The sequence below is a fragment of the Sorex araneus genome, chromosome 1 (genome assembly GCF_027595985.1).
Source record: "Sorex araneus isolate mSorAra2 chromosome 1, mSorAra2.pri, whole genome shotgun sequence".
Taxonomy (NCBI): Eukaryota; Metazoa; Chordata; class Mammalia; order Eulipotyphla; family Soricidae; genus Sorex; species Sorex araneus.
Window position 1 is genome coordinate 389186401 of NC_073302.1, and position 23138 is coordinate 389209538.

The 23138-nt window shown below is 38.1% G+C and overlaps 1 pseudogene; it reads left to right on the forward strand.

Annotated features, from left to right (window-relative positions):
• Positions 1-10894: 10894 nt before the first annotated feature.
• Positions 10895-19966, forward strand: LOC101547920 (5'-deoxynucleotidase HDDC2-like; annotated as a pseudogene).
• The last annotated feature ends 3172 nt before the right edge of the window (positions 19967-23138 follow it).

The following is a 23138-nucleotide window of genomic DNA, read 5'->3' on the forward strand; positions in this document are numbered from 1 at the left end:
TTCTTTTATAAATTTTCTTATATATATTCACAATATATGTTCTCAGATAATTATAAATTTTCTATTTTTATAAACATTCTTTGTTGTGGATTTTGGTTCACATCCAGCAATACTTAGGGATTACTCCTGCCAATGCTCAGGAGACAATATGGGATGCTGGGGATTGAACCCAGGTCATCTGCATGTGAGGCAACCGCCCTACAATGTGTTGTTGTGTTTTGCTTTATTTTAATATACCTAAAATAAAATATCAAATAGTTTCTGTACAGTTTACAAATGAAAGATTTCAATAAAAAATTATAGAAGAAACTAATTCTTCACATTTGGAGACATTTTATTCTGCTGATTTTTTTTTGGGGGGGGGCATACCCAGGGGTGCTTAGAGCTTACTCTCAGCTTTGCAATCAGGGACCACTCTTGGCTTTGACTATATGGGATGTTAAGGATTGAACCTGGGTCAGCCACATGCAAGGCAAATGCCGTGCCCATTGTTTTTCCTCCAACCCCTCCTGCTTACATTAAGTGTGCTCTTTTTTTCTAGTTTCTTAAGATAGAAGGTTAGTTTTTGACTTGAGATCTTCTTTTGAAATATAGGTCGTTAGAACTATAAATTTCTCCTAAACATTGAGTTATCGTCATGCTATGGCTTTTAATTTGATGCACAAAGAACTAAATTTCCTTTACAGCTTTTCCTCAGATTCATTGGTTATGTTGTTTTTTTTTTTTTCATTTTTATACATTCATGAATTCCCCAAATTTTCCTCTGATATGTTTTCTAATGCAAATTAATTTCTGTCAAAGAATATATTCTGCATTGTTTTAATCCTTGTAAATGTATTGAAACTTATTTATAGGCAAAGTAGTCTATCCTGGTGAATTTGAATAGAATGAGCATTTTGTCTCTATTGACTGGGATTCTTTATAGATGTCTAAAAGATCTAGTACTGGGTAGATTTTTTCATTTTCATAGTTATCTTCTGCTTATTCTTTCCTTAATTAAAAGTGGGTTTTAAAATTAATTAGGTTGAGATGTCTATTTTTCTCTTCAATTCTATCAGTTTTTGCATTTGGTACTTTGAGGTTCTGTTTTCAGGTCCATAGATTTTTGTAATTGTTACATCTTCCTGGCGAATGAACACAGGTTGACATATAATTATGTCACTTGTATCACTTGTCATCCCGTTGCTCATTGATTTGTTCTAATGAGTGCCAATAACACCTCTATTCATCCCTATCATGTGCTAGTGTAACCCAATGGTGTCTGCTCGCTCCAGGAACACAAAAAACATCAAACCATTCGTTCAGGGTCTTGACGAAGAAGTCTGACCATCTCATAGGTGGGCAGCCAGGCATTCTTTTGATGTCCCCAGAAATCCAGTCGGTAACAGCTCTAGTCCAGCGGTCCTCTCCAAATCGCATTAGTGTCGGGCCCATCTGATATTTGACACCTTGGCAAATGAGACCATGTCCCTGATTCTCGATTGTCTACGGAGTTCGGAACTCCAGATTCTTTCTCTCACTTGCATGAAACGTGAAGCATATGAGGTGTATGTTAGTGCAGGAAGAAAGGTGGAGTCGAAAGATGTGCCCAGAGCAAGAGGTTCTTCATCCTCTTAGCAACTTCGACACTCTTGAAGGCGTTCCACACCATGTGTGTGGAAAGTTCGGACTGCAGCTGAATCTCAAGAAAACAATGTTTCCTTCCTTCCTTCCTTCCTTCCTTCCTTCCTTCCTTCCTTCCTTCCTTCCTTCCTTCCTTCCTTCCTTCCTTCCTTCCTTCCTTCCTTCCTTCCTTCCTTCTTTCTTTCTTCCTTCCTTTCTTTCTTTCTCTTTCTTTTCTTCTTTCTTTCTTTTCTTTTTTCCTTCTTTCCTTCTTTCCTCTTTCTTTCTTTCTTTCTTTCTTTCTTTCTTTCTTTCTTTCTTTCTTTCTTTCTTTCTTTCTTTCTTTCTTTCTTTCTCTTTCCTTCTTTCCTTCTTTCCCTCTTTCTTTCTTTCTTTCTTTCTTTCTTTCTTTCTTTCTTTCTTTCTTTCTTTCTTTCTTTCTCTCTCTCTCTCTCTCTCTTTCTTTCTTTCTTTCTTTCTTTCTTTCTCTCTTCCTTTCTTTTCCTGTTTTTTATCCTTAAATATAAAAGGTTCCTTTCGTAAAAAGAATAACAGAAAGGAGTTTCTTCCGATCACTGGACTTTATTGGAAGTGACTAATCCTTTTACATTTGATATAATTACTCTTAAGACAGGATTTACAGCTGCCATTTTCTATTTGTTTTCTATGTCTTGTCTCTTTTATTCTTTGATTTATCCATTCTGCCTGCCTTCTTTTGTGTTAAATTTATATTCTCTATGGTCCCATTCTAATTCCCTAATTGTTTATTTTACTATATGTTTTGGAATAATTTTCTTAGTGGTTGTTCTGGGGATTATTTTAACATCTTAAAATAATCTACTTTGGAGTAATACTAATTTAATTTTAATAGCATAAAAAGACTTTGTGCCAATTACAGCTCCACTTTAGCTTTCAACTCTTCTTGTTTCAAATCCTTCATTGGGGTAAGTTTACTGTCTCATTTCTACTTATGAGCGCTAGTTCTATTTTACTCTAATTTGAACATGTTCTGAAGACATCACACTTTTTAGTTAGAAATGATATTAAAAGTTAAATTAATGATCTTAAGTGTATAAACAAGTAACATGGAAGTTCACATAGGAGATTTTATTTTCTTTTTGGGTTGCACCCGGATCGATGCTCAGGGGTTACTCCTGTCTCTGCATCTCAGAAATTACTCCTGGCAGTAGTCAGGGAACCATATGGGATGCTGGGAATCGAACCCGGGTCGACCACGTGCAAGGTAAATGCCCTACCCGCTGTGCTATTGCTCCAGCCCCATCACTTAGGTGATTTGGGAGGCAACCTAATTCACCAGTTTTCGGCTGGCAGCTCATATGGTGATTTTACATGCATATGAAAAAAATGTAAACCTATTTCCCACAGTGCTTTAAACAAGTTATAATGCATTTTCAGATACAAAGGTCTATAGGAAGATTTCCTAACAACCTTGAATAAAGGTGGGATTTCAATTTTTTTAGGAGATTCTTTAAATACTGATTTTAAGGCAGCAGCAGCAGGCTCAGTCCTGTGCTATGAGTATGTTGTAACTCTCAAGGACTGTGAAAGTTTGAGAAATATATGTGCAATGTGTGTTAAAAAAACAGTTATTCTTCAAGTTTTATCATCAGGAAATGAGAAAACTAAATCACACAGTAAGTACACATGCACAAGTTCATATGATGTATAGCATATCAATTTGCATTGCAAGGATTTTTTTGGCCATGAACTGGAATAGAAAGTATGACTGAAATGTAAAAGTTTCTATAGAGTCTTCTAAAGCATCTATATCATGTGGATTTAAATGGTGTATACTGGTGTTAGATAAATCTGAACTTGAGAACTCACGGGAGTCATAATGCTTCCATTCACTCCATTCTGGCTTAGTACTTCATCTCTTAACTGGTTACTTTTGCTCTACCTCAGTTATATCAATGAAAAACAGACAAGTTTAGTGCCCACATAACTGATATAATGAATCAATGTGATTATTTACTATCAATCCAACATAAAGATTGTTAATAACATGGATACTGATTTTTTAAATGCCAACAGTAATAATAGTTTTGTTATTTACTAGCTTCTTTTCATTATTTTTGCTTCCTGTTGCAGTATGTTACTCATTCTTACCATACAAAATAAAACTGGGCAGGGGAGAAGAATTTTTCAATTCTTTTTAAAAATTAGCATCTTAAAGCACCTGCAATATTCAAACCAGTGCATTAGGATCTAAAACTAAATTGTAAAAGAAATACATTTAACACATTGGATTCAAATATAGTTCAAGTCTGGAAAATGAGAAAATTAAAGTATTGGTGGAATTTTGAGGGGAATTGGAAATAGTAAGGCTAAGATAAAAATAGTAATAGAGTTTCAATGTGTCTGCTTACCAGTTTTCAATATACTAATAAATAAGAGCTTTATTTGCAAGTGTCTACTGTACTTAGACAGATAGTATTAGTTAGGGTTTGGTTTAATAGAAGATATCTTTTATTTTTAATAAAGTGTTCATTTTGAATTACATATGAAATATATGTAACATAAATTGTTCTAAATGGCTCTGAATATATATTTTGTATTCTAGCCATGATATTTTGCTCATTTTATTTTAATTTTTTCACTTTTCTTCTTATATAATTTATTTTTTAATTGAATCACTGTGAGATACAGTTATGCAGACTTTACAAACTTTCATGATAATGTTTCAGTCATACGATGATCAAGCACCCATCTCTCCACCAGTGCCCATTCTCCACCACCAATGTTCCCGTATCCCCACCACCACCCCCAGCCCTTCCCAGCTTCTGTCTCTGTGGCAGGCACTTTCCCTCTTACTCTCTCTCTCATTTTGGGTGTATGGTTTGCAATACAGGTACTAAGAGGCCATCATGTTTGGTCCATAGTCTACTTTCAGCATATATCTCCCATCCCAAGCGATACCTCCAACTATCATTCTATCATTTACTTAGTGATCCCTTCTCTATCCCAGCTGCCTTCCCCCATATTCTCCCCCATGTGAGGTCGGCTTCCAAGCCATGGTTATTTTGCTCATTTTAATCTCCAGTTCACACACTGCCTTTCTTTCAAATATAATAGAATCTTTCCAGATCCACACTACTCTGAAACTTCTCAAAATGCTTGGTTTTTACCCACTTAAGTAAATTACTATAGGATATATATTTAATTTTAAAGAAATTCAACAAACACATTTTGGTCAATTACAATGGGCAAAACACTGGAATTAGTGCTGAAGATGTAAAGACAAGTCAAATAAAATCCTTGTTCTCTTTTTAATGAACATAGAGTCTAGTGGCAAAAGACAAATATAATAAAATAGTTATTAGTCCAAGAAATATTTTTTTTGCTTTTTTTGGGTCACACCCGGCGATGCACAGGGGTGACTCCTGGCTCATGCACTCAGGAATCAACCCTAGCGGTGCTCAGGGGACCATATGGGATGCTGGGATTCGAACCCGGGTCAGCCGCGTGCAAGGCAAACGCCCTACCCGCTGTACTATCGCTCCAGCCCCAGTCCAAGAAATATTTTATAAGGAAAAATTTATAGAAAAATAATTCATAAGAAATAGAACAAATTTTTCTTTTCATTAATCTGCCTTTTTATATGAAGCTCAATGGTCATTTGAAAGTAGTCATTGGGTTTTTGTTTCTAAAGATAGAGAAAATGTTTAATGTCTAGGAATAATTTTATAGATTATGAAGTAATGTTCTAAAATACATTTTGATAATATGAAACTAAAGCAAAATTCTATTCTAAAAGGGGACAACTTAGGCAGAAGCAAACTATTCTGTATAAAGATGAAAATATTTGACTTTACTACAGAGTTACATCTTCTATAAATTAGCTCTTGCTACAACAATGGTGCATAAAAAACAACCTCAAAATTCAATGAATGAAAAAAATTATTTTGTTTTCACAAATCTGTGGGTCAGCTGGGCTGGTTTTGCTTTACAATGCAGGTCTACAGATTGGATATTTCCATATGTCTTTCATCTTCCTGGATCCCAATGGGCTACTCAGGACACATTCTTCTCACAGGGATGGCAAAGGCACATCAAGGGACAACCAACCACAAAAGCGCATTTCAAGTTGATTTTTGCATCAAAGCTGCTAACAGTCGACCATCCAAAGCAAAACATATGGTTAACCCCTATTTCAAGAGGCAGGGAAGTTTGCTCAGTCTTTAGAAGAGAAGGCAAACTATATAGTGAAAAGATTTATGGAGTTGGGTCCAATAAACCAATCTACTGACAATATTTAGATAGTTTTGAAATTTAGAAGAAGAAATGGAGTTTTTCTTGGTATGCTGGAGAAAGAAAAGACTTGAGAAATAAAAAATAGAATATACCTAGAGTTGAAAGTAAGCTATCTTTACAAAGAAGATAAAAGTGAGACTTGACAATTTGCTGTGGCTATTTTGTAGTATCCAAGTTCTAGTATTACTGCTTGGTATTTGATAGACTTGGGAATATTAAGTCAGGCACTTGAGCAAAATTAATTCAGGATAATGGATAAACAATCTATGTGGGGGTTATAGAGGAAGTGACTTATCTCCAAGAGGATGCTTTGTCAAGAAGATGACTAACAAGAAAGGATTGTAGGATCCCAAACTTCCTCCAGCACTTTTAGAAGTATTTCAGGTGGAAAACTCTAGATTTTCTGATAAAAGGGGCAGAAGAATCTGCAGGTTGAAATTTTGTGGTTGAGTAATAACTGTGAAACAGGTTATAATTAGGGTTTGAATATGTCAAGCAGTTTTGCAGTAATATTATTAATTATATCTTGTCTGTTTCAGATTAGACTAGGTTTTATTTACTTCTTAGACATCTTAGTCCAAACTCATCTGGATACAAGTCATATTTCCTATAGGCATAAGTAAAACATTTCAGGATCACTTGAATCTCATATCATTTACTTATTCTATAAATATGAAACTTAAGTTACACACAGATAATCAACTATATAAAGCAATCTATAAGGGAAGAGATGCAAAGTCTTAGTCTAAATGTATTGAAGAGACAGAAGCATTATTGAATGAAAATTTTGACCAATAAAAATATGAAATAAACTGTCATGGTCATGGTCATCCTGTTGCTCATCAATTTGCTCAAGTGGGCACCAGTAACGTCTCCATCGTGAGACTTACTTTTGGTATATGGAATAAGCCACAGGTAGCTTGTCAGGCTCTGCTGTGCAGGAGAGATACTCTTGGTAGCTTGCCAGGCTCTCCGAGAGGATGAAATAAACTAGTCACCGCTAATAACAAATTCCCTAATGCTTTTAAATGACAATGAGTAAGCAGATGACTCTGAATTCAGGACTCTGAATTTATATATATATATATAAAGCATATATCATCTAAGTGTTGGAATTCATCAAGGCACTCCCAATTAAGAACAGGGACAAACAGAGGGGTCCTTGGTAAATTGACATAGGGAAGCAGGCACTGAGTAGTGTTGGGATGATGGATGCATGAAACTATCATTAATAGTATTATAAATCACACCATCTCAATAAAAATAAGAACCAAGAAAGAATTTACCATAAATCCACCTGCATAGCCAAAAGTGAAGCTACTCAGGTTGAGACTTTTACCAAAACCAAACTTACTCTGAGAATCTCTGTCTTCTCACAGAAACTCTGGTTCTTTGAAGTTCTTGGTCATCCATTTGTGGAGTTTCTGAAAGGTGGAGATTACTGCCAGGCATAGCATAATCTCTGCAGACAAGCGAACTGTAGAATTCATTACTACTCCACTAAAAAGAGTGATTAATGTGCACAAAGAAGAGTTGAATTGAAATCCACAAAGAAGGGATAAATTAAAATCCACAAAATAAAAGCATGCTGATCTGAAAAGGGCAAAGTTCAGTGCACTTCCTTTATGTTGCCGCAGTATTACTAGACTGAAGTATTCCTGCTTCCTGTTATGAGATACATTTTCTCATTACTCCCAACTTTATTATTCAAAGCACTGAGAATTTTAAATGGAATATATGAAGTAGACTCAAGTTTTTGCATCATTTCTGTATTCTGCACAGTAACACTGTCGTCCCGTTGCTCATCGATTTGCTCGAGCAGGCACCATTAACTTCTCCATTGTGAGACTTGTTGTTACTGTTTTTGGCATATCAAAGTCAACATGGGTAGCTCGCCAGTCTCTTCCATGCGGGTGGGATACTCTCGGTAGCTTGTTGGGATCTCCAAGAAGGACAGAGGAATCAAACCCGGGTTGGCCGAGTGCAAGGCAAACGCCCTACCCGCTGTAGTTTAAATGAATCACTCAGCTTGTGTGGAAGCCACATTCAAGAATATGAGATTTCTTATTGAGCACAACTCAACCAATGTTACCTTAATTTTATAGATAAATTTAAGAAGTGTGAAGCTGCCACAATATTACTGGTATGCAAAGAAGGTATCCATGTTCTCTATTGACCTTTTGATGATGGTCCATCAACGTCCAACCAGATTTTGGTGGTCTGTTAAGTCTTGTAAACATTAAGTTTTGTGAGGAACCAGGTTGTTATATTGCTGTTCATTGTGCTGCAGGTGCTGGTAGAGCTCCAGTGCTTGTTGCTCCAGTATGAATTAGTTGCAATAAAATATGAAGACTCAGTACAGTTATAAGACAAAAATATTTTAATAGCAAGTGATTTTTGTATTCAGAAAAGTGTACGAAAATCGAGCTGTGCTTCAGACTCCAGTGGTCATAGGAAAAAAAACTGCTGCATTTTGGTTCATTTTCTTTGCTTTTTGGGTCACACCGGCAATGCACAGGGGTTCCTCCTGGCTCTGCACTCAGGAATTACTCCTGGCAGTGCTCAGAGGACCATATGGGATGCTAGGAATTGAGCCTGGGTCAGCAGCGTGCAAGGCAAACGCCCTACCCTCTGTGCTATCGTTTCAGCCCCAACTGCTGCATTTTGAATAAACTGAAGTGACTGATGTTATTACCTTGGAAATGGAAATACAGACAGAAATTACTTTGTCATATATAATTGACCAACATGTTGGCTTTGTGAATAAGTCTAATGCAGCTTTCATGGGAGTATTGTAAAGCAGTTTTAAACTTCACTGAACTGTAACCTTTGTATTTGGCTTATTATCTACATGTTTGGACACTTGATTAAGAGATTTTGCTGTTCAATATTGAAATGTGATGGGGCTGGAGTGATAGCACAGCGGGTAGAGCATTTACCTTGCACACAGCCAACCTGGTTTGATTCCTAGCATACCATTTGTTCCCCAAGTACTGCCAGCAATAATTCCTGAGTGCAGAGCCAGGAGTAACCCCTGTGCATTGCCAAGTGTTACCCAAAAAGAAAAAGAAGAAAAGAAAAAAATGTGTTTATTGTTTGCACAAATGGACCTTTCCTAAAATCTTGCAACATTAAGTAATGTATTTAAATCTATTCCAGGACAGAATCTTATAAAGAAAGTTAGAAGTTTTAGGTGCTCAAATATCCAGCACAATACTTGAATATTTTTAGTACCATATAGAACTAAAATCCCAGGAACTATGAATACTGTAGGACTTATTACATGATTTATTCCTTTAGTCATTTCAAACAGAGAAATAGATTTATGGTTATTTGTCTTCTCATTTTGTTTACATCTTCCTTATTCATACCATTATTCATCAGGTCTGTGTAACCTTTTGTTTAAGCAAGTCTTACAGTTATTATTTAATTATTCAATTAATTATTTAATCAATTGTCTTCATATAAATCTTATTTTGTGCTATTATAGAAAACATCAAGTTTGAAATCTGAAATCTTGTGTTCTTGCATCCAGATTTAAAAAAAAGTACTTAATGTTGATTTTTTATTTGTACTTTGGAATGCAAGTTAAGAGGGAGGAAATTTTTTAAAAGAATAATATGGGAAATTGTTACATATTTTTAATAAAATCTTTTTCAGAGCATGTAAAATATACTGTTTAATTTAGTTGGTTTTTAAAGTAGAGGGCTTTATTATAGCTAAGACAATTCTTAATCTCCTTCCAATTCTTGAGAAGGGTTTTAGACATTTCGGTCATGGTGAGGTTACTGTATACATCAAAGTGAGGTTACTATATACATCAAAATCATGACCATTAATACTATTGTAAACATATGCCCCAAACTATAATAATTTTTAAAATTTTAAGAGGGTAACGTGTGAATATAGAGGCAATTTTGAGATACTGATGAGGGATGCAACACTGGTGGTGGATATGAAAGGCTATTATTGTAAATCACGGTGTTAAAAAATTGGGAAAAAATTAAAACAGTGAAGGGCCAGGTATGATGTAGTTCAGTGGTAGTGGACTTTCATTGTATATGTGAGGCACTAGATTTAATCTCTAGCACTGCCAAACACACACACACACACACACACACACACGCACACGCACACACACACACACCACAGAGAGAGGGGGAAAGACAGACAGAGAGACAGAGACAGAGAGAGACAAAATACATAGAGCATTATAAAAAATTAAGAAATATTGAGGTGAAGTTAACAAGGGTTTTAGAAATGATAAAGGGGTTGAAATGTTTTCTATGAACACAGTCAACCCCAATTGTATCACTGGCACAGCATATGGTCCCCTGAGCATCACCAGAAGTGATCTCTGAGCACAGTGCAAGGAGTAAGCCCTGAGCACCACCAGGTTGTGACCCAAATTCCTCCTTCCCCCCAAAAAAAGATAAAACAAATAAAAAACACATATATATATATATATATATATATATATATATACTTTAATGGGTTGAGCAATAGCACAGGGGGTAGGGGGTTTGCCTTGCACACGGCTGACCCGGGTTCGATTCCTTTGTCCCTCTTGGAGAGCCCGGCAAGCTACCAAGAGTATCCTGCCCACATGGTAGAGCCTGTTAAGCTATCCGTGACGTATTCGATATGCCAAAAACAGTAACAAGTCTCACAATAGAGATTTTACCAGTGCCCACTCGAGCAAATTGATGAACAACAGAAAGACAGTACTATAGTGCTACCAATAAAATGCCATGTTTGTACATTTAAAACAAAAGATATATATACAACAAAGATCTAAAGTAGTTACATTCACGTATTCACTTCTCTCTTCAAACACAATCACATGACTCCTGTGTGTGAGACCCACACAGAAGACATAGCAGTGAATAAGTTAGACAAGAGTACTTCCTGTCTCTCAATCCATTACGGGAGGAAACACAAAAATTAGTAAGGAAACATGTGAAATAAACACATTTTGGGAAAACATATTGCTGGCAAAAAATTAAAGAAGGGCACTATGACAGAGCAGGACTCAAGCACCACTTTCTGTGGGACTAACAGGATGGCCTTTCTAAGGAAGCACTCTTTGAAATGTGACCGAAATGCAGCTAATGGTACAAAGATGACCTGGACAAGAACACTGTAGGAAGAATAAAGGGAAACCTTAAAGGCTCATAGTATTACATTGGCAAGAGAAAATATTAGTTCTTATATCTTTCTTCTAATGTCTTTAGTTTAATATAATCAGCTTCATTCACTCAGCAACCAATGACTCTATTAGCCCAAGATTTCTTCCTTCCTTCCTTCCTTCCTTCCTTCCTTCCTTCCTTCCTTCCTTCCTTCCTTCCTTCCTTCCTTCCTTCCTCCCTCCCTCTCCGTCTCTCTCTTTTTCTTTCTTTCTTTTCTTTCTTTCTTTCTTTCTTTCTTTCTTTCTTTCTTTCTTTCTTTCTTTCTTTCTTTCTTTCTTTCTTTCTTTCCTTCTTTGCTTTTTGGGTCACACCTGGTGATGCACAGGGGTTACTCCTGGCTCTGCACTCAGAAATTATTCCTGTTGGTGCTCAGGGGACCATATGAGATGCTGGGGATCAAACCCGGGTCAGCTGTGTGCAAGGCAAACGCCCTACCCACTGTGCTATCACTCCAGCCCCAATTTCTTTCTTTATTAATATTCTTGAATGAGTAGTGGGTTCTGGAGACTCACAAAACAAAACAACTATGACTGACTTTGGAAATTTAACACATTAAAAAAAAAAAAAAACCTTGAGCACCACTGGTTAAAGCCTTTAAATAAACAAATGAAACTGCAGTATGAAATATCAACCTGAAGGGGGCAGGGAATGGAGATACTGGATTACACGTTTTCTTTCTACACGGGTTCTATTTTCACACACAGTTTGTGGACAAAATTGTCTCCTTATTCAGGAAATACTGTCCGAGTAGTTACTTTTCACCCTTCTCTTGCTTTCTCTAAACTTACAGCACAGAAGAGTTACCTGAAGAGTCCCAGAGCTGTAAGGAAGAAGGTAGCCTCGAAAGCTAAAGACTCATTTCCCACACTCCCCAGGGGAGTGAGAACGAACGACAAATCTTGCAGTTTACAGGCTTACAGGCTGCTAGCTGAGGTGTAAGTGGAGCAGAGCCATTCATATCCCTTAATAAGTAAGACGTTTCCTTTATTTCCCTCAGCAACATAAAACATTAAGAAACAAGAGTGATTACTCTGTTCAGTTTTTCCCTTGCACTCTAGTCACAACCTACCTTTACTTTTGCTGTTCAATAATAAACCTGCTTTTCAAAGCACGGGAAGTCCACTGGGGAAATCTAATGAATTCTATGATTTGATGGGCTGGAGCAATAGTACAGCAGGTAGGACGTTTGCCTTGCACACAGCTGACCTGAGTTCAATCCCCCACATCCCATATGGGCCCCCAAGCACTGCCAGGAGTAATTCCTGAGTTCTGAGCCAGGAGTAACCCCTTAGCATTGCTGGATATGTCCCCCCAAAAAAGAAAACTATGATTAGAACATATCAGGAGAAAATTATTTTAAATGGTCACAGAGTTGTGTGCGCATATATGGCTGACTTCCTATGATGCAGCTTTGATACCTCTTCTTATGAACCAGCTTTTTGGGGCAAAATCCTCTGGGTAGGTCAAGCCCTATTTCTGAGTGCTCCTTCACTAATGCAGGTGTTTGTTTAGTCATTGCCCTTCTTGTCTCCCTGACTGGCTTTAAATGCCTTGTACTTGAAAAGTATCTCTTTAAATCCTACTCAATCTGCTTTCCTTCAACACATTAGAAGTAGCATGAACTCAGGATCTGTTACATGGGGTACAGGAGAAGTTTAAGCAAACATCTTACCATTCAGTTTGAGTCAGGTCAAACAAAAACTTCAGATCTGAGGAAAAGAAAAATGCAAGCCCTTTCAAGTTATGCTGCAAATGTACATCATCATTTCTCAGAAAACCATTTCCAACCTGTGACTTATGACAGTAGTCATTTATAAGACTAGGCACTTGGTGCTTTTCTTGCACATTTATTTTACTGGTATTTTGTTTCCTATTTCCTTTTCATGGCCAACCCCTCACCATACCCACTCACCCAACGCCCTTCTTCCCTCCTTCATCCAATTTACAAATTAAGTGATTCTGTTGGTAGTTATATTTTCCACTGGATGACAGGAAGATCACCACTAAAGTTCAAGTAGCTGAAATATCCAGATGGTTGTCATAATTCTTCACTTCACTTTTCAATGTGCCTGACTAGCTATTCGTTTTTATTTTATCCACCATCAAAACATTTTTGAAAGTCATGTTCTCCAAAAGAAGAAGGAAAAAATGAGAGAATGAGAGGAAGAAAAACAGAAAGAAATGGAAAGCTGAAGCTTCAATGATGGTGTTCCAAACCAAAGGTAGAAATTAGACTTGAATTCCAGAAGCAAGTTTTTCTAAACAAATATTGACTAAAGTAAGATTAACATGCCTTAAAATGTTTCTATGAATAGATGTATTTATAAAAAAGTTTTGAGAGAAAATTTCTATTAAATATCTACCATGTGAAAGACATCTTTAAAAACATTTGCTTTATATCCATGGAAAAATAAAGACTCTGACACTGTGAGTTTACATTTTGAATAATTGGTGATAGCAAACACAAACATAGCTAATGAGTAAATCATAGTACTGGTCACAAGTTTCCCATATTGTATAAGAAGTTTTCCCAAGTGACACGGAGAAAGAAGGAAGAAGGAATGACAATATAAAGGACAGAGAATCAGGAAAATAAAAGGTGTTATGATGCAATATAAGATGACCAAAGCTGATTTTATCAAAACAGCATATAATGCATGAAAGGCATTGCTTCTACAGAGGCCCCAAGTTGGCAGTTTGCTGGCATGTTTTAAGGCAAGAAAATTAATGTAACTAAAAAGGAGTGGATTCAAGGGTGAAAAAAGAAGATTCGACCCTAGAATAAGAACTCAGTCAGGTAGATCATTGTAAGAACTTAATATCACTGTATCACTGTTATCCCATTGTCAGTCAATTTACTCCAGCAGGCACCAGTAACGTCTCTATTATACTCAGCCCTGAGATTTTAGCAGCCTCTCCTTACTCATCTTTCCCAATGATTGGAGGCTCTTTCAGGGTCAGGGGAATGAGACCTATCGTTACTGTTCTTGGCATATCGAATACGCTACGGGTAGCTTGCCAGGCTCTGCCTTGCAGACGGGATACTCTGGTAGCTTGCCAGGCTCTCCGAGAGGTATGTATATATCTTTTACTGTATTTGGGATATGAATACGCCATGGGGAGCTCGCAAGGCTCTCCCATGCGGGCAATAGATTCTTGGTAGCTTGTCAGGTTCTCCAAGAGGGAGAACCTGCTATTAGAACAAGGCGCTTCCAAGAGCATGGTCTTATAGTCTTTGGATGTTGGCCATTGGTGGGATTACACAGCATCGGGCACAGTTTGCGAGTGTGGCTGCCATGCTACTGGAAAATGAGGGGTCTGGGTAGAAAAGGCCAGTCCCAATCCAAGCAGGCCTGGAGATCTCAGCCCCGGGTCCCGCACACCTGGGTTCCTCTGCCAGTTCCTTCATGCATGAGGCTTGTCCTAACGTATGGAGAGTGGCCTTGAGCATGGCTGTGGCTGGGTTCCGGAGGGTTTTAACTGCCAAGGCTCTGCTTGGGGCTGGGAGGGAAAGGCAACTTGTCCCTTCCGATGGGCCTCAGTGAAGACAGCCAGGTGTGGGGCACAAGAGACTCTGCGTAGCTCTCTCCCGGGAGCTTGACCGTATAGTCTCTGGATGTTGGCCGTTGGTGGGATTACACGGCACCAGGGGCACTTTGTGGTTATGGCTGCCAAGCTACTGGAAAATGGGAGGTCTGGGTGGAGAATGCCTAGTCCCAATCTGAGCAGGTTTGATGATCTCAGCCCCAGGTCTTGCACACCTGGATTCCTCTGCTGGTCCCTTCATGCATGAGGCTCCTCCAAACAACTTACTAGAGGATTTACTAGAGAGCCATAAGTAGATTGTCAGCAAAGAAGAAACCTGCACAGGCTTAAACTTCATAGGGCCACACTAACTGATGGGCTGATAATAGGATATGGGAGATATAAGAATGGGGGCAAGAAAATGGGGATAAAGAAGCTAATGCTGATGTAGACTAAGGTAGCTACAGAAGAGTTATTGAGAAATAATCAAGTTCTGGGGCCAGACTGATAGTGTAGAGAGTAGTGTATTTTTTCTGTCTGTGGCCACCCTGGGTTGTATTCCCAGCATCCCACATGGTCTCCAGAGCCTGCCTAGAGTGATCCTTGAGTTCAGAGCCAATAGTAAGCCTTGAACACCACCAGGTGCAGCATAAAAGCAGAAGAGATAAACGCAAACAAACAAAAACAGAAATAACAAATTTCTGATATATGATGAACATAGAGTAAGAAATTTCTTAATAAAGTGAATATTGGGTTTGAGAAAAAAAAAGATGATTCAAGGATAATGACAAAGTTGTGTCCTTAGCCCCAGAAAGATAACAGTCTCACCCTCTGACATGGAACAATTGCAGGAAGTTCAAGGACAAGACCACATTAGGGGATCCATTGTTTTTTTTTTTTTTTTTGGTTTGGGTTTGGCTTGGGTTTGGGGCCTTATTCAGAAATGATCAGGGTTTACTCCTGACCCTGCACTCAGGGATAACTCCTGGTGATTCTCAGGGGACAAAATGCAGTGTTGAGGAATCCAAGCTGGGTCAGATACTTGGAAGACAAGTACCTTAACGGCTCTACTATCTCTTGGGCTCTAAGGTCAGGTTTTGACAAGTTTAGTTTGAGATACCCAACTGAAGATAATACATGAGTTAAAACACTTGCCTTGCATGTATCCCATTCAGTTTTTATCTCTGCACCACATCTGGTCCTCTAGGTACTGCTCTGTGCACCAAGGTGGGAGTAAACCCCAAGCACTGCCAAATATGGCCCAAACACCCCAGTTCCTAAAAAAAGGATAAATTTAGTAATGTGAGATATTCATAGTTATGGGATGAGCTTAAATCACCAAAGAAGTAAATATGATAGAGAAAAAAGAAGGACTAAGGATCATTACATTATAATACATATTACAGTGACACAGGGAGTCACCAACATGGAGTCAATAGAAAGGGGAAAGTGAGTAAGTGGGATAGAGAAGAAGTAGCTAGTATGGTAGGAGAAATTGCAACAGTGTATAGAACCCAAATGTCACATGAGGAAAAGTCAAGTAAAATGAAAAGTGAGAACTGACCACTGGGTTAGCAACATAAAGGCAATCTATGATCTTGATCAGGAGCAATTTGAGTGAGTGGAGGGGAACAAACCTTTGATTGCAGAGTACAGAAGAGAAAATTGAAGGATAAGCACCATATAGGACATTCATTTCTAAATAGTTTACTGCTAAAAAATCAAAAGTAATGGAGTGATGGGGAAAGAAAGGAGAATTACATCTTGCTTTCTGTTACTGGAAGTGATCCAGTAGAGAATAAACATGTTGATGCGATGGAAACTGTATCACTATATCACTGTCATCCCATTGCTCACTGATTTGCTCAAGCAGGCACCAGTAACATCTCCGTTGTAAGACTTGGTGTTACTGTTTTTGCATATCGAATACACCACGGGTAGCTTGCCAGGTTCTGCCGTGCGGATGGGATACTCCCGGTAGCTTTCTGGGCTCTCTGAGAGGGGCAGAGGAATTGAACCCGGGTTGGCTGCATGCAATGCAAGGCAAACACCCTACTCACTGTGTTATTGCTCCAGCCTATCCAGCGATAGGCTCTCTGTCTGTCTATCTATCTATCTATCTATCTATCTATCTATCTATCTATCTATCTATCTACTGCTATCTCTATTCAGCAATAGAGACAGAAAGGATAATTGCTGAAGAAAACAAGTGACAGAGAAAGGGATTCAGCATACAGGTTGAAGAGCTTCCTTTCATTAGGTCTCTGAACACTTCACTAGACAGCAGGTGGGAAAGTAGTTGTTGAGGGGGCAGATGTAATTACGGAGATAAGATTGTAAGAGTCAGTGGAAGTTTTCTTTTAATTACCCGGTTTCTCAGCAACATAGAATGCAGTATCATCATCAGGTTGATAAAGATAGGAGGGAGAGATGTTGAAGATTTGAAGAGAGAGAAGGTATCAAAGTGTGAGCAAATGAACTAGAGAGCTAGTTCATGCTCTTAAGGATTCACTTGAACTTATGGTTATGATTTTAAAGTAAGGCCAGTTAGCACAGAACTGTTCTTTTCGAGTCACAATAAGTAACTAAGATGCAGGCACAGAATAGGTAAAGACTATATTTAAGTGCCCGCTCGAGCAAAATCGATGAGCAACCGGATGACAGTGATACAGTGATATATTGAAGCAGTGCTGGGTTTCACCAAGGAAATATGACAACGCAGAAAAGGAAGGACATGAAGTTGTGTGTAATTGAGAGATATTGTCCTGAAATAAATTTTTCTGGCTAATGGGAGTAAGAGATAATGAAAGCTAGTAGGAAAGTTAAAAATCCCAAAAATGTCAAAAGATTATAGTCAGAATCTTGAGGGGGAAATCTGAAAGTCAGCAGATGTTGGTCTGAGGGCCAGACATGACTTTGAGTTTGGGAATGAGATGGGTCCCAGGATGATTGCAAGGGAAATGGTAGGAGGACATCAAAGAAAAAGAGGTCAAGGATCTAAGAATTTGAGACTCTAGAAGGATCATTCATGTACAGGTTAAAATCACCAGGATGTTACAACCTCAAAAGGCAAATTGAACAAAGTTATTGTAAAACTGTGCAATATAATAATACATAGTCATTAAAACTACAGTTTTGAAGATGTGTCTTAAAACATGAGGAAATGGTGAAAAATACTAAGAAAAAAACCCAAGATACATTATCAATATGCAGTACAGTTCTATTACCTTAAGATATATTTTATGCACAGAGAAAATTCTAGGAATCAATGGAGTTTATTTCTATATAAAATTAAGTTTTTATATTTTATGATTTTTTAGGACTTGAGCGATAGCACAGCAGGTAGGGCATTTGCCTTGATTTGGCTGACCCGGGTTCAATTCCTTCATCCCTCTTGAAGAGCCCGGCAAGCTACCAAGAGTATCCCGCCCACATGGCAGAGCCTGGCAAGCTACCTGTGGCATATTTGATATGCCAAAAACAGTAACAGTAAGTCCACAATGGAGACGTTACTGGTGCCCACTCGAGCAAATAGATGAACAATGGGAGGACAGTGCTACAGTGCTACATTTTTTTTTTAGTTTTCCACAAAAACAAAGAAGAATTATATTCCAAAAAAGAGAATTACCCATGGTGGGTGCTGCCAACAGGTTAACCTGTATCCACGGTATGAGTGTGTCAGCAGCCTGATGGTGCCTTTAGGTTTCCTCATACCCAAAATTGCTGTTGTGCCTCTGGCCAGACCCCAACAACTCAAGACCAAGTTTCCCAAGAAATTAAATGGCCAAAAGTTAGGTATGTGGGAGCCACACCCACAAACCACCTCCAGCTCAGCTATACAAACTCATTTATTGGCCTTATTTCAGAGACCCATAGATAAATCTCAAAAGTTATCAAAAGCCATAGTTAATCTCAGGCCCATTCAAGGTTAAACAGGTCAGGATAAATTAGAGGGAGTGGGGTCAGTCTGGTGCTCCCCCCCACCCCCAAGCAGAGCCCCTGGCAGCCATTTGTTCCCATAATCCAAAATCATCACCATATCCCCAGCTGGACTCCACCATCTCAGGATGTAACTCACTGATATACAATCTGCTGAAAATTTGGGTATGTGGGGTTTATGACTGAAATCTCCAGGCTTTCTTGGCCTCAGGATGGGCTACCTCCCCCCACCTCCCTGTACTTCGAGAAGCCTCAGCAGTCAAGTCCATACCCCAAGCACCCACTTAAAAAAGCTACTCCAGCCTTACCTTCCCAATAAAAATACTGAATGCCCTGAACAAGCACGACGACTTCTAAGTATCTGTATTGAAAACTATAATTCACAAAAGAAGAGAGAGAGAAAGAATAAAAGTGCCTGCCATAGAGGGAGGCTGGCTTGGAGTGGGGGTACAGGGGGACGGTGGGAGGGATAAAGGGGCATTGGTGGTAGGAAATGTACACTGTGGAGGGATCGATGTTGGATCATTCTATAACTAAAACTCAATCATGAACAGCTTTGTAATGATCTATCTCACCGATATTCGATAACAATTTTTTTTTAAAAAAAGAATAAGTAGGGGCTGGAGCAATAGCACAGCGGGTAGGGCGTTTGCCTTGCACGCGGCCGACCCGGGTTCAATTCCCAGCATCCCATATGGTCCCCTGAGCACCGCCAGGAGTGATTCCTGAGTGCAGAGCCAGGAGTAACCCCTGTGCATCGCCAGGTGTGACCCAAAAAGCAAAAAAAAAAAGAATAAGTAAGGGGGCTGCTGGCAGTGGCCCCATGTGGTGTGCGGTGGCCCTCCCCGAACCTCAGGGCCCGGAACCTCCTGTAGTTCTTGCGGCTGCTGTGGCAGCTCAAGTGAGTTCCATGGGCTGTCTGGGAACACAGAAATATAGAAAGTCCAGAGAGCATGTCAGATCACATATACAGAATGGCAATAATGGCTCTTGTGGCCAAAGATGAACATCTTAACAAAGACCAATGTTTATGCCTAGCCCTCATTCATGGTATGGCACAATGCATCATTAGGGACATAGCACCAGCAGATAACATTCCCAAAGAAGAAAAAACATAGGTGAGAAGAGGAGGCAATGAAGCAGATCACTCAGCTCCTACCAGAGGATCTCAGAAATGAGCTGTATGTATGGACTGTGGGAAGAGTATGAGACCCAGTCCAGGGCAGAAGTCGTTTGTGAAGCAGCTGGACCAGTGCGACATGATTCTCCAAGCACGTGACTACGAAGCCCAGGAGACCTAGTCCGGGAGGCTGCAGGACTTCTGTGATTCCTCAACAGGAAAATTCACTCACCCTGAGACAGTCCAGCTTGTTTCTGAACTAGAAGCAGAAAGAAATGCTGACATTGCCGCCGTAGCTAGGAAGCCCAACCCCTAAGGTAATGCTCCATGTTGCTGTGCTAGTGTGACAAATATTTTATTTTTCTGTTTTATGCTATTGTGTTTTGACAGTTGATCTGTTGTTTTTCCCAGAGGTGAGTTGTTTTCCTCCCTCCATCCTCGCCCCAATTGTTGGACTCCAGTGAAAATGGAATTTAAAAAAAGGACAATAAAAGTAGAAAATAGGATGTGGTCATGAAAATGCTGTGGGGTGAGGAGTTTTACAAACCAAATAAATAAACTAAATCCCTAATATGTTTTTTAAAAATAAAGAATATGTACTTATATAATTGTATTATAATACACATTACAGAATAAATATCTTAAAAACTTAAATATGATATTATACATTATATGAAACTTACATTATAATTCTAATGCATTAAATTTCTTATGAGTATTTTCAAATTCTAAAAAATAGTTTCACTACTCCTAAATTTCCCACTGCCTTCTGTGTAATAGTTTACATATGTTATATGAAATATGAAACAATTTTGTGGCCAAACTTTCTATTTTCTTTTATCTTCAGAGAATTTTCTTTCATATAGTAGATTTTTCTCCCAGTCAATGGGAATTCAGAAGTTGTTTTTCTGTTCAAAAGTTCTGCAAAGGTAAACTCAAGTTTGAAACTACGTTTCATCCTATTGTCTATCATAGGAGATATAGGTACACAATGACTGTATTTCTAAGGCCTAAGCATCTAGACCTGGCATGGGTAACCTGAAGGTCCATGCCTTAACTTACACCTTTTAAGTTCAACCATTCAAAGCTAAGCAAAGAGAACAATGCTTCTAATAAACTCATTGCTCCTGGGTATGTTTAAAGAGAATGCAGCTAACCTTGAATTTGTAATGAAATTTGATGTCGGTTGCCAGGGGGCTAGCTCCATGGACTGGGGTACACAGGTTCAATTCCTAGCACTGAAAGGTCCCCTAAGCACCACCATTAGTGACTCGTTAATACTGTACTGGGAGTAGTCCCGAAACTTTGCACAGGTGCAGCCCCAAGGCAACAACAAAATTTAATTCCCTCTAAGATAAGAGCAAATACACATATATACATAGACAAACTTCTTTCTCCTTAGGAACAAGTATTTGTGAACACAGTAGTTGTCTCATAATTGAAATCACAACTTGTATTTTCAGTTTTTTCCAAACAATTTTTTTCTGACCAATTAAGATATACTGCAGACAAAAAGCGAAAAACAAAAATGTTCTTTTAACTCTTACTTGAATAGAATTATACCAGCCCTTATCTCTAACACTCTGAATTCTCATGCCAACAACATAGGAATGAGTTAAATAAGATACTCTAAAAATGGAACCATAGAATATTTCAGAATACATTGATATTATACTGACCACACTGAGTAGCAAGTCTCATTTTACCATTTTAAAGATCTACTGTATTTTTAATATGCAAGTTTTAAGAGGACAATTTTTATTTTTCTTATTACATATAATATTTCAATTGCATGAACCAAGACATTTTGTATTCTAAATAAACCTAAATCTACAAATATTTCAAAATAATGCTATAAATGGAAACACTTGTCAGCACTATTATTCACATTAAACTTTTCAATTTCTTTCCAGGCCACTTCATGAAATATCTACTGATTCTAAATAAAGAAGTCGTTTGTGCAATCAAAAATTGTCAAGAAACTTTGGCATGATCAAAGTAAAATAAATAAATGTTTGTGCAATTAATATGATTTTGGCAAAAACACAAATTTTAAATTAAAAATATATTTAATTATATCAAGCTTTTATGTTAAAACTAAGATCATTAGTAGCGACAATAACTAATATTTTACAGGTGATTAATATGTGTCAAGTCTGTACTGTATAATTTACATGCATTGTCTCACTTAATACTAAAATTGGGGCAGGTTGGTGGTGTAGGGGGTAGGTCGGGAGAAGGCAGAGCTGCTGTCATTATGATCATTTAATAGATGATCTAACTGGAAATTATATGGAATTTGCCAAGATAATACTTTAACTAGTGAGTGCTAGAGTTAAGACTGGAAGCAGGCAGTTTAATTTTGGGGGAGGATTTTTTTTTAGCTTTTTGGGTCACACCCAGATGCACAGGGGTTACTCCTGGCTCTGCACTCAGGAATTACCCCTGGCAGTGCTCAGGGGACCATATGGGATTCTGGGAATCGAACTCGGGTCGGCCTGGTGCAAAGTAGGCCTCTGTGCAATCGCTCCAGCCCTGGAAGCAGGCAGTTTTAACTGCTTCTTTAACCAGATAACGCAGAGCAGTTTTAGCAAATTAGAAAAGTATGCTTCTGTGTGAATTTAATTTTCAATTAAATGGTCTGTATATTTAACTGATGGTTGATACTGTGATTAACACCATATATACTTTGTAAAAGATGTTCAATAAGTATAGAAAAATTAAATACTTATGTTTGTTCTTCTGTTGTGAGACTTTTTAATTATATAATGATATATATATATAATTTTGATATGATAACATATCAAAACAGTTATGGTGAAAAAATTCAGTACATTATCAAACCTTTAGAAAGTTAGGTATCTATATGTGCATGACCTACCAATTTTCCAAACTAGTAGTGTAAATTATCGAGCTGATGGACTTTAACCATTGCATGAAAACAACCCAACATGGCCTTGTAAATCATTGTTGAGCTCTTTACTCATTACAGATTGTGCTTCTCATTTTCATGCCACATTTAAAACCTCAGGAAGGTTTGCCCAACATCCAAACTGACTTCTAGCTCAAGCTGCCTGTTCCTCAGGAGTCCCCACCACTGCAGGTGTTTCTCAATCACAATGAATAATTACATCAAATAAAGACAAGAAATATTCTAAAGCTGACAAAAACACACATTTGAAATCTGTATTTTCTACCCTTGGGGAAATTAAAACCTACAAGTATAGAGGCTTCAGTGCCCACCTCTTGGGGCTATTCCAGGTTTCTAAAGAAAAGATCTTTGGGTTTTTGTTTTGGTTTGACTGTTTTTTTAATGATTTTTTGTTAAGTCTGACTCCTGCAATAATTTAGAAAATTAAATGATATTTATAGTCTGGACACTAACACACCAACATCATGCTCTCTTCGCTCTCTGAATTTCCCATAAAAATAAAAACACTAGCAATCAAACGAGTGACAAGTGTTTTGACAGCTCTAGAATACTTTGA